We start from the raw sequence: 11,331 nt of genomic DNA, 5'->3' as shown, positions 1-11,331 counted from the left end.
AGAAGAGGATTAGGAACGGCTCCTGGCGACGGTGAGCTGCGACGACAGGCCTCTCATCCCTTCGTCCGGAGTATGGAATGCGGTATTTCTCCCGAACTGCGCCCTCACGTGGACCGGCAGAAAGACCCGAAAAAAGGCGCCGGACCCGCCTCTCTCGCTTGCACTTTCGCGGCCAGACAAAGCGGGGGCGGACACGGCTGATTCATCTTACCCTCTGGAATGCCCGGGGCCGTCAGGACACATCTTTCCACGGAGGGAATCACCGCCTACAAAGCCAACGACCTTATGCACATGATCAACCCGTCGGAAACCACATTCCAGGACGCCTCTTTCCCACGGAGGGGGTCACCGCCTGCTAAGCCAACGACCTTATGCACCTGCTCAACCGGTCGGAAACAGCTTTCCAGGACCTCAAGGCGCCAGGATTCCTTATCGCCTGTGCACGTGTTTGTGGGGGCGGAGCGGTCACGGGGTTAGGGAAGAGACTATGAAGAGTGTGTCTGCCCATTGGACGCTTGATCAGCCACCGGTTTCCCTAGCTAGGTGCCTAGGGAATACCCACTGTATTTAAGCCGCGATTTGGCTGGTTTCACGGCACTTCATCACTGACTTTTGGTCTCCCTGCTTTTCTTGTAAATATGTAAAAAAACCTTCAAGTTTACCAACCCTGAAGGCTTCCCTCCGTCGTCTGCAGAGTTCATCGTCATGCGGTGAAGACCTCGGTCCTGATACCCAAGCATATCAACTGGTTGGCAGCGGTGGGATGGTCTGCGCCTGGTCCTGACTCTGGTATGGTAAGTGCGCGGTCTTTCTCTTGGAGCATTGCCAGGTTTTACAACTTTGGAAAATTGCTAGCCTAGGTAATCGAACGTTGGTATAAGAGGCAGCCGGGGCTCCTCTGACCACGTGAGTAAAGACTTGCCGTTGCTTAAATAGTCATGGACTGGAAGAAGCTGCGCAAACCAGACCTAGTTCTCGTATGCGGGGAATTGGGCATTGATTGTGGGTCGATCCGTAGAAAACCCAATTGATTAGGGCAATTGAGGATTTCGGTGCGGACGAGGAGGAGATAGCAGAATGTTGGGAGCTAATTAAGGAGGAGTTGGAGAAGGAAAGGGAACAAAAGAAGCGAGAGAGGGGGAAGAAGAAGACGGCGATTAGTGGGCCGGCTGTATGACACCGGTCCGTAATTTTCGGCTTTATTTTCTCACTTCAGAGGTTTTCCAGTCTTTTTGGCGTGTGTCCTCGACGTGCGACGACCTGGGGGTCCCTGGCCGCCGGCAAAAGCACGTCAAGCGACCTCCTCGGCGCTGTGCGCCGTATCAACGCCGACACGGAACATCACCGCCAGCTGAACTCCAAGCTGCACTGATGGCAGCAGCGCCAGCGGCGGGTCCAGCGGCACTGTAGTTGCGGCTACAGACCAGGGCCCGCCAAACAAGAGACTGCGCGACGACCAAGCCAGCAACGAGCCTCTGACCGACCATCCAGAGGACATGGACCAAGCATCATTCACAGTTGTATCGTACAAGAAAAAGAGAGCTACCGGTGTTCCTGTAGTTTTCAGGCCCACTGAGGAAGGAGGAAGCCTATGGAAAGCCAACCCCAACATTGTGGCTTCGGCGGTTGTAGCATCGGCTCAAGAAAAAGTCCTCAGCCATCGCATTCACAAGGATGGGAGCCTGATGGTTACAGTATCGACGCTGCCCGCCGCCAGCCGTCTGCTCACGGTAACTAAGCTGGCTGGAGTTGCTGTAGAGGCCCGAGTCCCATACTCTTACATGGCAAGCTATGGCAAAATACAAGATGTACCTGTCACCTACACAGACGAAGATCTGCAGGAATATCTACGCGACCAAGGTGTCCTCTCAGCAAGGAGGCTAACCGCCTACACTCCTGAGGATGGTGGAAAGATAAAAGAGGTACGCCGTCGCACAGTTATATTGGAATTTGCAAAAGATGCGCCGCTACCAAAACGAGTAACGCTGGGGTTCTGTAGTTACCCTGTAACTGAATACGTCGGAGCAGCAACTCAGTGCTATAAATGTCAGAGGCATGGCCACATATCAAGACACTGTAACGGCCCCGTGCGCTGCAAAGTGTGTGCTGGCCCCAACTCGCACAAAGAATGCACTTCGAGAGCGCAACCTAAATGCGCTAACTGCGGTGGCCCACACCCTGCTTCCTATGGAGGGTGTTATAAAAAGAAAGCAGCCACAGTTGCTCGCACGGCAGAGCAAACACAAGGGAAACCCCCTAAGCGCCATGAACCACCACCTAACCCCGACGTGGTTTTCACGACTACGGCAGCTCTTTCCGAGAATCAGTCAACACAGCGTGGCAGAGCAGCTGACAAGACCTACGCAGATGCGATAAAAAAGAAGCGTGGGAAGTCCGTTGGTTCTTCTCCTTCATCAAAGCTACTGCAACGCACTACACAAGACCCGACAAACAGCGTCGCTCGCTCTGACCCAAGGGCGCCACAACATGACAAGATCAGCGGCGGGCAGCAAACCGGAAGCTCTGAACAAGATGTCACATGCCTACTGGTTCCGATGCTGTTTGCAGCCATCAACGCTCTTATCCGTGCAAACCCCTCGTCAGGAGGACTCCCAGAAGTAGAAGCTGTCCTTGCAATGGAGCCGTTGTTGTCGGTCTCCTACGCTCCGCAGAGGCGTAATAGCACACTTCAGTAATCATGGCTTCCGCAGCGAGAACTTCACCGCAGCTGACAATCCACAACATCTTTCGTACATGCACCATTTTCCAGTGGAACGCTCGCGGGCTACGTTCTAAACTCTCAGATTTCCAACAGCTCGTGCAAGCGTACCGCTTCCCCTCCATAGTCATCTGCGAATCACGCGTCGAGGAAACTTTCCGACTCAATGGATACTATTTCCATCACTCACAACGACCAGATAACGTCAGCAGATTGCTGATTGGCTTTCGCAAGGATATCCCGGCCTCACCGGTTGATGTCCCGCCTCACAGCGACAATGAATACGTATGCGCTGTCACAGTTATTGCCGGACAACAGTACACTCTGATTGGAGTATATCTTGAGCCAGGCACGCCATTTGATGCTTTGAGACTTGAAGACTTGATAGCAAGGACGCCCTCTCCGCATATTATTTGCGGAGACTTCAATGCTCATAATGAAATTTGGGGCAGCTCACATACATGTGCCCGAGGTGCCAAGCTTGCAAAACTTCTCTGCAAGCATTCAGTTCAGCCATTAAATGACGGCAGCATCACCTACCTTCGAGGCCCGACGACTACCAGCAGCATCGACTTGACATTTGTCACAAGTTCATTCGCCCACAACTTTGGCTGGGGCACTGATTTGGAGACACGTGGAAGCGACCATTACCCAATCCTCATATCGGCTTTCCATGTGCAGAGGAACCCAAATAATATTAATATTAATAATAATTGCTTTTTTGGGGAAAGGAAATGGCGCAGTATCTGTCTCATATATCGTTGGACACCTGAACCGCACCCAAAGAAATTCTTTATAAAATCTACAGACTGGGACGCATACAAGGACGCAGTAAGCAGAGGAGTTACTGCGGCAACTCGCAATGAGGAATTAGCATCGACAATTGCGTATTGCCTGAGGGCGAGTACACAAATTACAGCTAAAAATGATACCCTACCTTCAAATGATGACACATTCCAAATGCTTTGCGCTATACGCAGGCGAGCTGAAAGGAAAGCTCTGCGCACAAAAAGCCTCGGTGACCTACGTGCATGCCGACGGGCACAGCGTCACATTCGACGCTACATGGATAAACTCAGTCGGCAAAAGTGGCGTGACTTTTGTTATACGCTGGATGTGCGCAAACCAGTAACCAATATTTGGCGGATGGTTAGAGGTATGCGCACGCCACTTCAACTCCACCCCTTCGCTGCACTCTCCCTTCACGAACAAAAATCTATAAAAGAAGTCTCAGAAGAATACTACAAGCTGGTGTCGGCAGGGTCAGGGCATTCGACACTCTCCGCAGATGGTCAAACAGGCATCCCAAAGGCGGCAGTGCCAGCGTTAGACCTGCCTTTCACTATGGAAGAACTATCCACAGCTATCGCGGAGACAAACAGGCACACGTCTCCGGGTCATGATGAGGTGACCTATGACGCCATTGCAAAGCTATCCCACACCTCCCGTGTTCGACTCCTGGAGTATTACAATTCTTCCTGGATGGCTGGTGACGTCCCCACGGAATGGAAGCTAGCGAAAATCGTGCCCGTTTTGAAACCCTGTAAGCAGCCAACAAGCTACGCATCATTCCGGCCCATTGCCCTACTGAGCTGCGTAGGTAAGCTCATGGAGCGCATGATCTGCAAGCGCATAACTTGGTTCCTAGAAAGCCGAAATGTGTTCCCCCAAGAAATGAACGGGTTCCGTCAAAACAGGTCTGCGACTGACAATATCATCGCCCTCGTCTCATCAATTGAGGAGTACCTTCATGCTGGGTACAACCCAACAGCCGTTTTCCTAGACATCAAGGCAGTCTTGGCCTTGGAGGAAGGCTATACAAGTGGATTGGGCATTATTTAAAAGAACGACAAATTTTTATTACCACTCCAAACGGTCCAACACGCTTTCACGCAGTGGAGAGGGGCGTACCACAGGGAGCGGTGCTCAGCCCTCTCCTGTTCAATATTGTCCTTATTCACATAAGAAGACACCTTCCGCGAGGGGTCCGCATAACAATTTATGCTGCTGATATCTGCATCTGGACCGCGTCACGTTCGCGCTATATTACCCAGCAACGTCTTCAGAGAGCGCTATTGCACATTTCGATGTACCTGGCTTCCAGAGGTCTTCGTCTCTCGCCAGAAAAGAGTGTTGCAATGGGGTTTACAAGAAAAATGATGACCCGATATCCGCTGCTTCTAGGCGGACGATCGCTGCCATATGTACGATGTCAGCGATTCCTGGGTGTTGTAATCGACTATAATCTGTCATGGTCACCTCAGATCAAAAAATTCCGCGAGAGGATTACTGCAGCATCGCAAGTGTTCAGGTTCATAGCGGGAACAAGGTGGGGTAGCAACTGCCGATCAATGCTTCTGCTTGAAAAAGCCTATGTTGAAGGAACCTTGCGCTACTGTCTACCAGTGCTTCAAAGATTATCTACATCAAGCAGTAAGACTCTCAATGCCGCACGGAACAACAGCCTGCGAATATGTCTTGGCCTTCCAAACGGTTCCTCTGCATCAGGAACAGTAGCGGAGGCAGGATGTCTCCCACTAGAGGTAATTGCCGCCCAGGAAACTATGCGTACCCATCTCCGCCATGTCCTGCAAGGGAAGAAGCACTTCCTACACCGTGTCCACCTAACTCACAGCAACTCTAGCTTTGGCCAGGCAGTGCAGCTCCTGCCCCTTCCTACTATTAATCAGCCACAGAAACTACTCCCTCTGGCCTTTCCTCCATGGACACTCCCTCCTCTAAAGGTGAAGAAGTCTGTTCCAGGTGCGAATGCAAAGAGCCGCATGCCACAGGCAGCACTTCTGCAAGCTACTCTCGCCTACTTAATCGAAGAATATACGCAGCACACCCATATCTTCACGGATGGTTCAACTACTAAAGAAACTTCTTCTTGTGGCCTTTATGTGTCTCAACAGGCCATGCCCTTTCTTACCGGCTGCAGCGGAGGACCTCCTCTACAACAGCTGAGCTTCACGGCATTAAGGAAGCTGTTTCTTACATCCTGCGCCGAACCGCCGGCCGTTGGGTTATCTTTACCGATTCAAAAGCATCTCTGCAGATCCTGGCCAACGTGCTGAAGAAAACGAATCACCAGCCAGTTTCCCTGGACATTGGGTATATCCATCATTTAGCTACTGCCGCAGGCCACTGCATACCATTTCAGTGGGTACCTGCTCACTGTGGCATTATGGCTAATGAAAAAGCAGATGAAGCGGCCCGTAAGGGCCATCAACATCAGAGATACATTCGAAGTTTTCTCACGAAATCTGATGCGTCCCAAATGGCTAAAAGTTTTGCGTGCGAAGAAACGTATCGGCTTTGGAGTTTGCCGACACATCTGTACCAATTTCTTCACTCAATCGACCCACATCTTAGATCAAGACTCTCATCCAGAATTCCTCGACAACTCGAAACACTTTATCACCGACTTCGTCTGAATGCTGCATATACAAACGGCCTGCGATACCGTTTTGGACAAATGAACATTCCGCATTGCGACAACTGTGCCTCGATAGAAACTGTGGAACATATCCTGCTTGAGTGCCCTGCGTATGCTAACGAGCGTGCGTACTATGAACATTGCATGCAGAAGCTCTGCCCAGTGCCCCTAACAATGGACAAAGTTTTAGGCCCCTTAGCCTGCTTCAGGCAACAGAGACTTGCAATGAACTTTCTTTTTACATATTTAAAAGACATTGGACATCTCGATAAGCTCTAAATTCACTTGCAGGTTACCTTCATGCATTCTTCTTGCAGTGAACTTCGTCAGCCCATTTGTCGGACTATGCACTCCAAGATTCCATAGGTTACATCAATACTCGCCACTGCATCCTTAGTACCCATTTCATGGCTGCATTTTTTCTCTTCCACCTCTTCACGCTGCTCTCTTTCAGTCTTTATCTCCCAAATTCCCCTCCCTACGCAGAGTAGCATGCCAGCGATATTGAAACGCCGGCTAAATTCTCTGTTTTTTCTTTAAAGAGTCTCTCTCTCTCTCTAGAAGCGAGAGGATGAAGAAAGAAGGAAGCGCGAAGAGCACGAAAGAAAGCGCGAAGAGCACGAAAGGGAGCACGAAAGGAAGCGCGAAGAGCAGGAAAGAGAGCATGAGAGAACGAGAAAAAACGGCTCGATCTACAGATAGCTCAGGCTGCACAGGCAGAATGCACTAGGCTAGAGGTGCCGAACACAGTGGCAAGCCAGGCAGCATCAAAAATAAAAATAAAGGACCTCTGGCAACCGTACAAACTTGGAGAGGACATAGGGCTCTTTGTCGTGAACTTTGAGCGGGCATGTGAAAGTTGCGAGTTCTCGACCGAGTCTTGGCCGCCGAAACTTCTGACCATTCTTCCATGTGAGGCGGCCCAAGTACTCGTTCGTCTGGCAGAAGAAGAGGCGGCAGACTATACTAAAGTAAAGGCAGCACTCCTAAAAAAGTATCGCCTGTCCGCAGAGGCCTTTCGGCGCCGCTTCAGGGAAGCCAGAAAACAGCCTAATCAGTCATTTCCGGATTTTGCGTATAACCTTAAGGCAGACCTGAAGGAATGGCTAAAGGCAGAATAGGCTTACGGAACTCACGATAAAGTAATAGAGGTGATCTGCCTGGAGTAGTTTTTTGGCTCTTTGAGGGAAGAAATGCGCGTGTGGGTGCAGGACAGGCCGGGAAATAAAACCCTAGAAAGTGCAGCAGAACTGGCCGAAGAGTTCTATGCCAAGCGCGTAGCAGAGGGTGCGCGTGCCCCCGTAAGCCCCAAAGTAGAAAAAAAATTTCCACGGATCCAGACAGGAGGGGCAGCAAGCCGCAACTGGGAGCGGAACGAGGGCCACAAAGCAGAATCAAGCAACCCCACAAAGGGGGCGACCGAAAAAGAGAGGGATAAGGCTTTTGAAGCCAAAAAGAAACCAGTGTGCTTCCGTTGTCACGAGCCCGGTCACTTCGCCCACGCTTGCAGGAAGCAGGAAATCGTTCTCTCCTTGGTGGAGGCGGGCGATGAGAACATGCGCCTGCTAGAGCCTTACCTGAAAGACATGCAGGTTAATGGAAACCGTGCCGGGTTCTGAGGGACTCCGCGGCCACCATGGACGTAATCCACCCCACGTACGTGAACGCAGTTGATTTTACTGGGGAATGTGCAGGGATTAGGCAGGTGGTCGAAGAGAATAGCGCGTGCTTGCCGATCGCACGAGTTAGAATAGAAGGCCCGTTTGGCGTTCTGGAAACGGAGGCAGCGGTATCACGGAATCTGCCGGGAAAATTTCAGTACCTGTTTTCAAATCGGTCGGAGCAGATGCTCCAGGAAGAGGGTCGTAGTTTCGGCGATCGAACCGTCCAGGCGCTTACTCGTGCGAAGGCTAGTGAGATTGCAGCTGAAGTAAATCGTAGGAAGAACGAAGGATCTCCCACGACGGGTCAGGCAGGGGCAAACCCAGGACGCGATGCTTCTGAGACGATCGGGGAGGCTCGCGGCAGGAACAGATGCGACGCCGAGTACAAGGACTCAAAGGGGGTCCAGTTTGATGGGCTCGTGGTGCCGCAGAAATACCGCGCAGGCATCCTTAAATTGTGCCATGGTGGGGGTTGGTCTTGCCACCTTGGAGTGAAGAAAACTAAAGCTCGGCTTCTACAGGAGTTTTATTGGCCTGGCTGCGTCAGGGATGTCAAGCAGTTTGTAAAGTCCTGGGACACCTGTCAGCGTGTCGGAAAACCAGGGGATTTAGGGAAGGCTCCGATGAAGTTAGTGCCCGTGATTACCGAACCCTTCCGTCGTTTGGTGGGGGACATAGTCGGTCCTCTACCAGTGACTCAGTCGGGCTACCGCTACCGAAAAGGGCGGGAAAACGGGAATACCGACGGTCTCAGTCGTAGCTTTCCTGCATAATCTGGCGTAAAATGCCCAAATGCTCGAGAAAAGCTACCGTATCATTTTTGTTTTTTTTCTTGCTTCTCCGTACCTACCTCATTGCCGAAAAAAAAGGGTTTCTTACCAAATTTCAGACGCATGTCTTTTGCGAAAAAAGGAAAAACAAAGAGGAACTAGTTTTGGTTCAGCAGATTTCCGGGCGTGAGCTGTTGGCGAGGGTTAAGTCATCCAAAATTTGCAGCCATATTGTTCTGTATTAAAGACCTGGCAATGTTCTGAGGCTGGCCGCGTGCTGCCTAGCCGAAGGTAGGGGCTGAACTCAGATTGGATCGCTAATGCTCCGTTGAGGACCCTTGCCAGCTATGCAGGTCAAGTGGACTGACTACTACGAGGCCGACTGGGACTCTGACGCCCATTCGTGGTGCACCGACACTCTGCAACCACTTCGTGGCGTATTCTTGGCGGCGGACGGATTGTTGTGATCGGAGGCACCGACAGCGGGAACAGACGAGCCCGGCAGGCGCCATCGAACTATGTTTGACCAAAGGTGCTGTCGTCCTGAGAAGAGGATTAGGAACGGCTCCTAGCGACGGTGAGCTGTGACGACAGGCCTCTCATCCCTTCGTCCGGAGTATGGAATGCGGTATTTCTCCCGAACTACGCCCTCACGTGGACCGGCAGAAAGACCCGAACAAAGGCGCCGGACCCGCCTCGCTCGCTTGCACTTTCGCGGCCAGACAAAGCGGGGGCGGACACGGCTGATTCATCTTACCCTCTGGAATGCCCGGGGCCGTCAGGACGCATCTTTCCACGGAGGGAATCACCGCCTACAAAGCCAACGACCTTATGCACATGATCAACCCGTCGGAAACCACATTCCAGGACGCGTCTTTCCCACGGAGGGGGTCACCGCCTGCTAAGCCAACGACCTTATGCACCTGCTCAACCGGTCGGACACAGCTTTCCAGGACCTCATGGCGCCAGGATTCCTTATCGCCTGTGCGCGTGTTTGTGGGGGCGGAGCGGTCACGGGGTTAGGGAAGAGACTATGAAGAGTGTGTCTGCCCATTTGACGCTTGATCAGCCACCGGTTTCCCTAGCTAGGTGCCTAGGGAATATCCACTGTATTTAAGCCGCGATTTGGCTGGTTTCACGGCACTTCATCTTTGACTTTCGGTCTCCCTGCTTCTCTTGAAAATATGTAAATAAACCTTCAAGTATACTAACCCTCATGAAGGCTTCCCTCCGTCGTCTGCAGAGTTCATCGTCATGCGGTGAAGACCTCGGTCCCGATACCCAAGCATATCAGCAGGTGATTCATTGTCAGTTGTTTGAGAGCGGGCAGTGATACACCAGCTTTCTTTGTAATGCCAGGAATATAGAGGTCAACCCGAGGTTCACGATGACTCCATAAGGGTGAGCACGGTCTAGACGCAGGGGTCAACTCCGATGGAAATATGCGCGATGGGCTTCAATGACTTTGGCGAATGCAGTACATGGCCTAATCATTAGCAGTGTTGCGAGGTGATGACAGGGAACCCGTGTGAGGTGCCGAATATGTGTTCTCATGGTGTCAACAGCAATGTATGTAGTAACAGGATGTTCCCGGGCAAGAAGAACAGTTGCTGCTGTTGATGCACATTTAGGCAGTCCAAGGCAGATACGGAGAGCTTGCGCTTGCACACTTTGAAGAGTCTTGATATTTGTCTTTCTAATGGAACTGAATATGGGAAGACTGTACCGCATGTAGCCCAGAAATAGGGAACGGTACAGTTGTAGCTTAGAGCGCACTGATGCGCCCCAGGACTTTCCCCCAGGAAGGAGAGGACGTGGACAATCGCAATTAGTCTCTTTCTCATGTCGTAGATATGCGGACTCCACGAGAGGTTCCTGTCAATGACAACACCCAGGAATCTGTCATGCCCAGCTTTCTGGGACATCTACTACTTGCGCCATGTACCGGCAGTGACGGCGACAGGGAGGGTAACTGAATGGGAAGGGGTACAAAAAAAATCGTAAAACGTGAACAAAAGCACCTACAAATATGCTTCGGGGATTTGTGTAATATACACTTAGCTGAGGAATGTGCCGATGTTTCAGTCCTGTGCTATTAATACACGAGCTTCCCAGCGCGTTTGAATATTATACGATGCTGCCTACGGGAGGGGGCCAAAGTTTTGGCATTTTTCCAGACTTTCAAACTGTATAGCAGCGTAACACGGATAGATATCAAAAATGCTTCCCGGTTTTAGGTACCCAAATATATTGTGTTTAAAATGGTGTGCAACGATCTGGCATAGCTTTGATAAAGAAGCTTCCTGAGGCCTTTTGATTGAAACCTGATGTTGCCTAAAATATGAAAGATGGCGCCCGGTAGCGAGCTACGCTGCAGAAATGGTTCGGACTGCTGAAGTTGCGTCCATTTCGACGCTTACCTTTTTATCGGGTGACTTTTGCCTTGCAGACAAGAACACATGTCAGAGCTCGAACCCAGTGTCTCGACCGGAGCTTTAAATAAAGAAGGTTGTTACGATGACCATGCATTAACGCAGCTACATAAAGTATCCGCGGCTGTTCATATATGCTTGTCGTGGAGCAACTTTGCAAATTGTCAGCCCTTTGCTATTATCTAAAAAGTTTATTGGGGCGTGTGTGGTCTTGATATATTAGGGTATGAGAGCTAGCTCGCCTGAATTTTAGCTATTCTTGTTAATTTTAAAGAGCGTAGCGGCATTCAAACGGCCGTCAAAAAGT

The sequence above is a fragment of the Amblyomma americanum genome, chromosome 5 (assembly GCF_052857255.1).
Source record: "Amblyomma americanum isolate KBUSLIRL-KWMA chromosome 5, ASM5285725v1, whole genome shotgun sequence".
In the NCBI taxonomy this organism is placed as follows: Eukaryota; Metazoa; Arthropoda; class Arachnida; order Ixodida; family Ixodidae; genus Amblyomma; species Amblyomma americanum.
The sequence above is the reverse complement of the archived record's forward strand: the minus strand, read 5'-3'. Positions refer to the sequence as shown.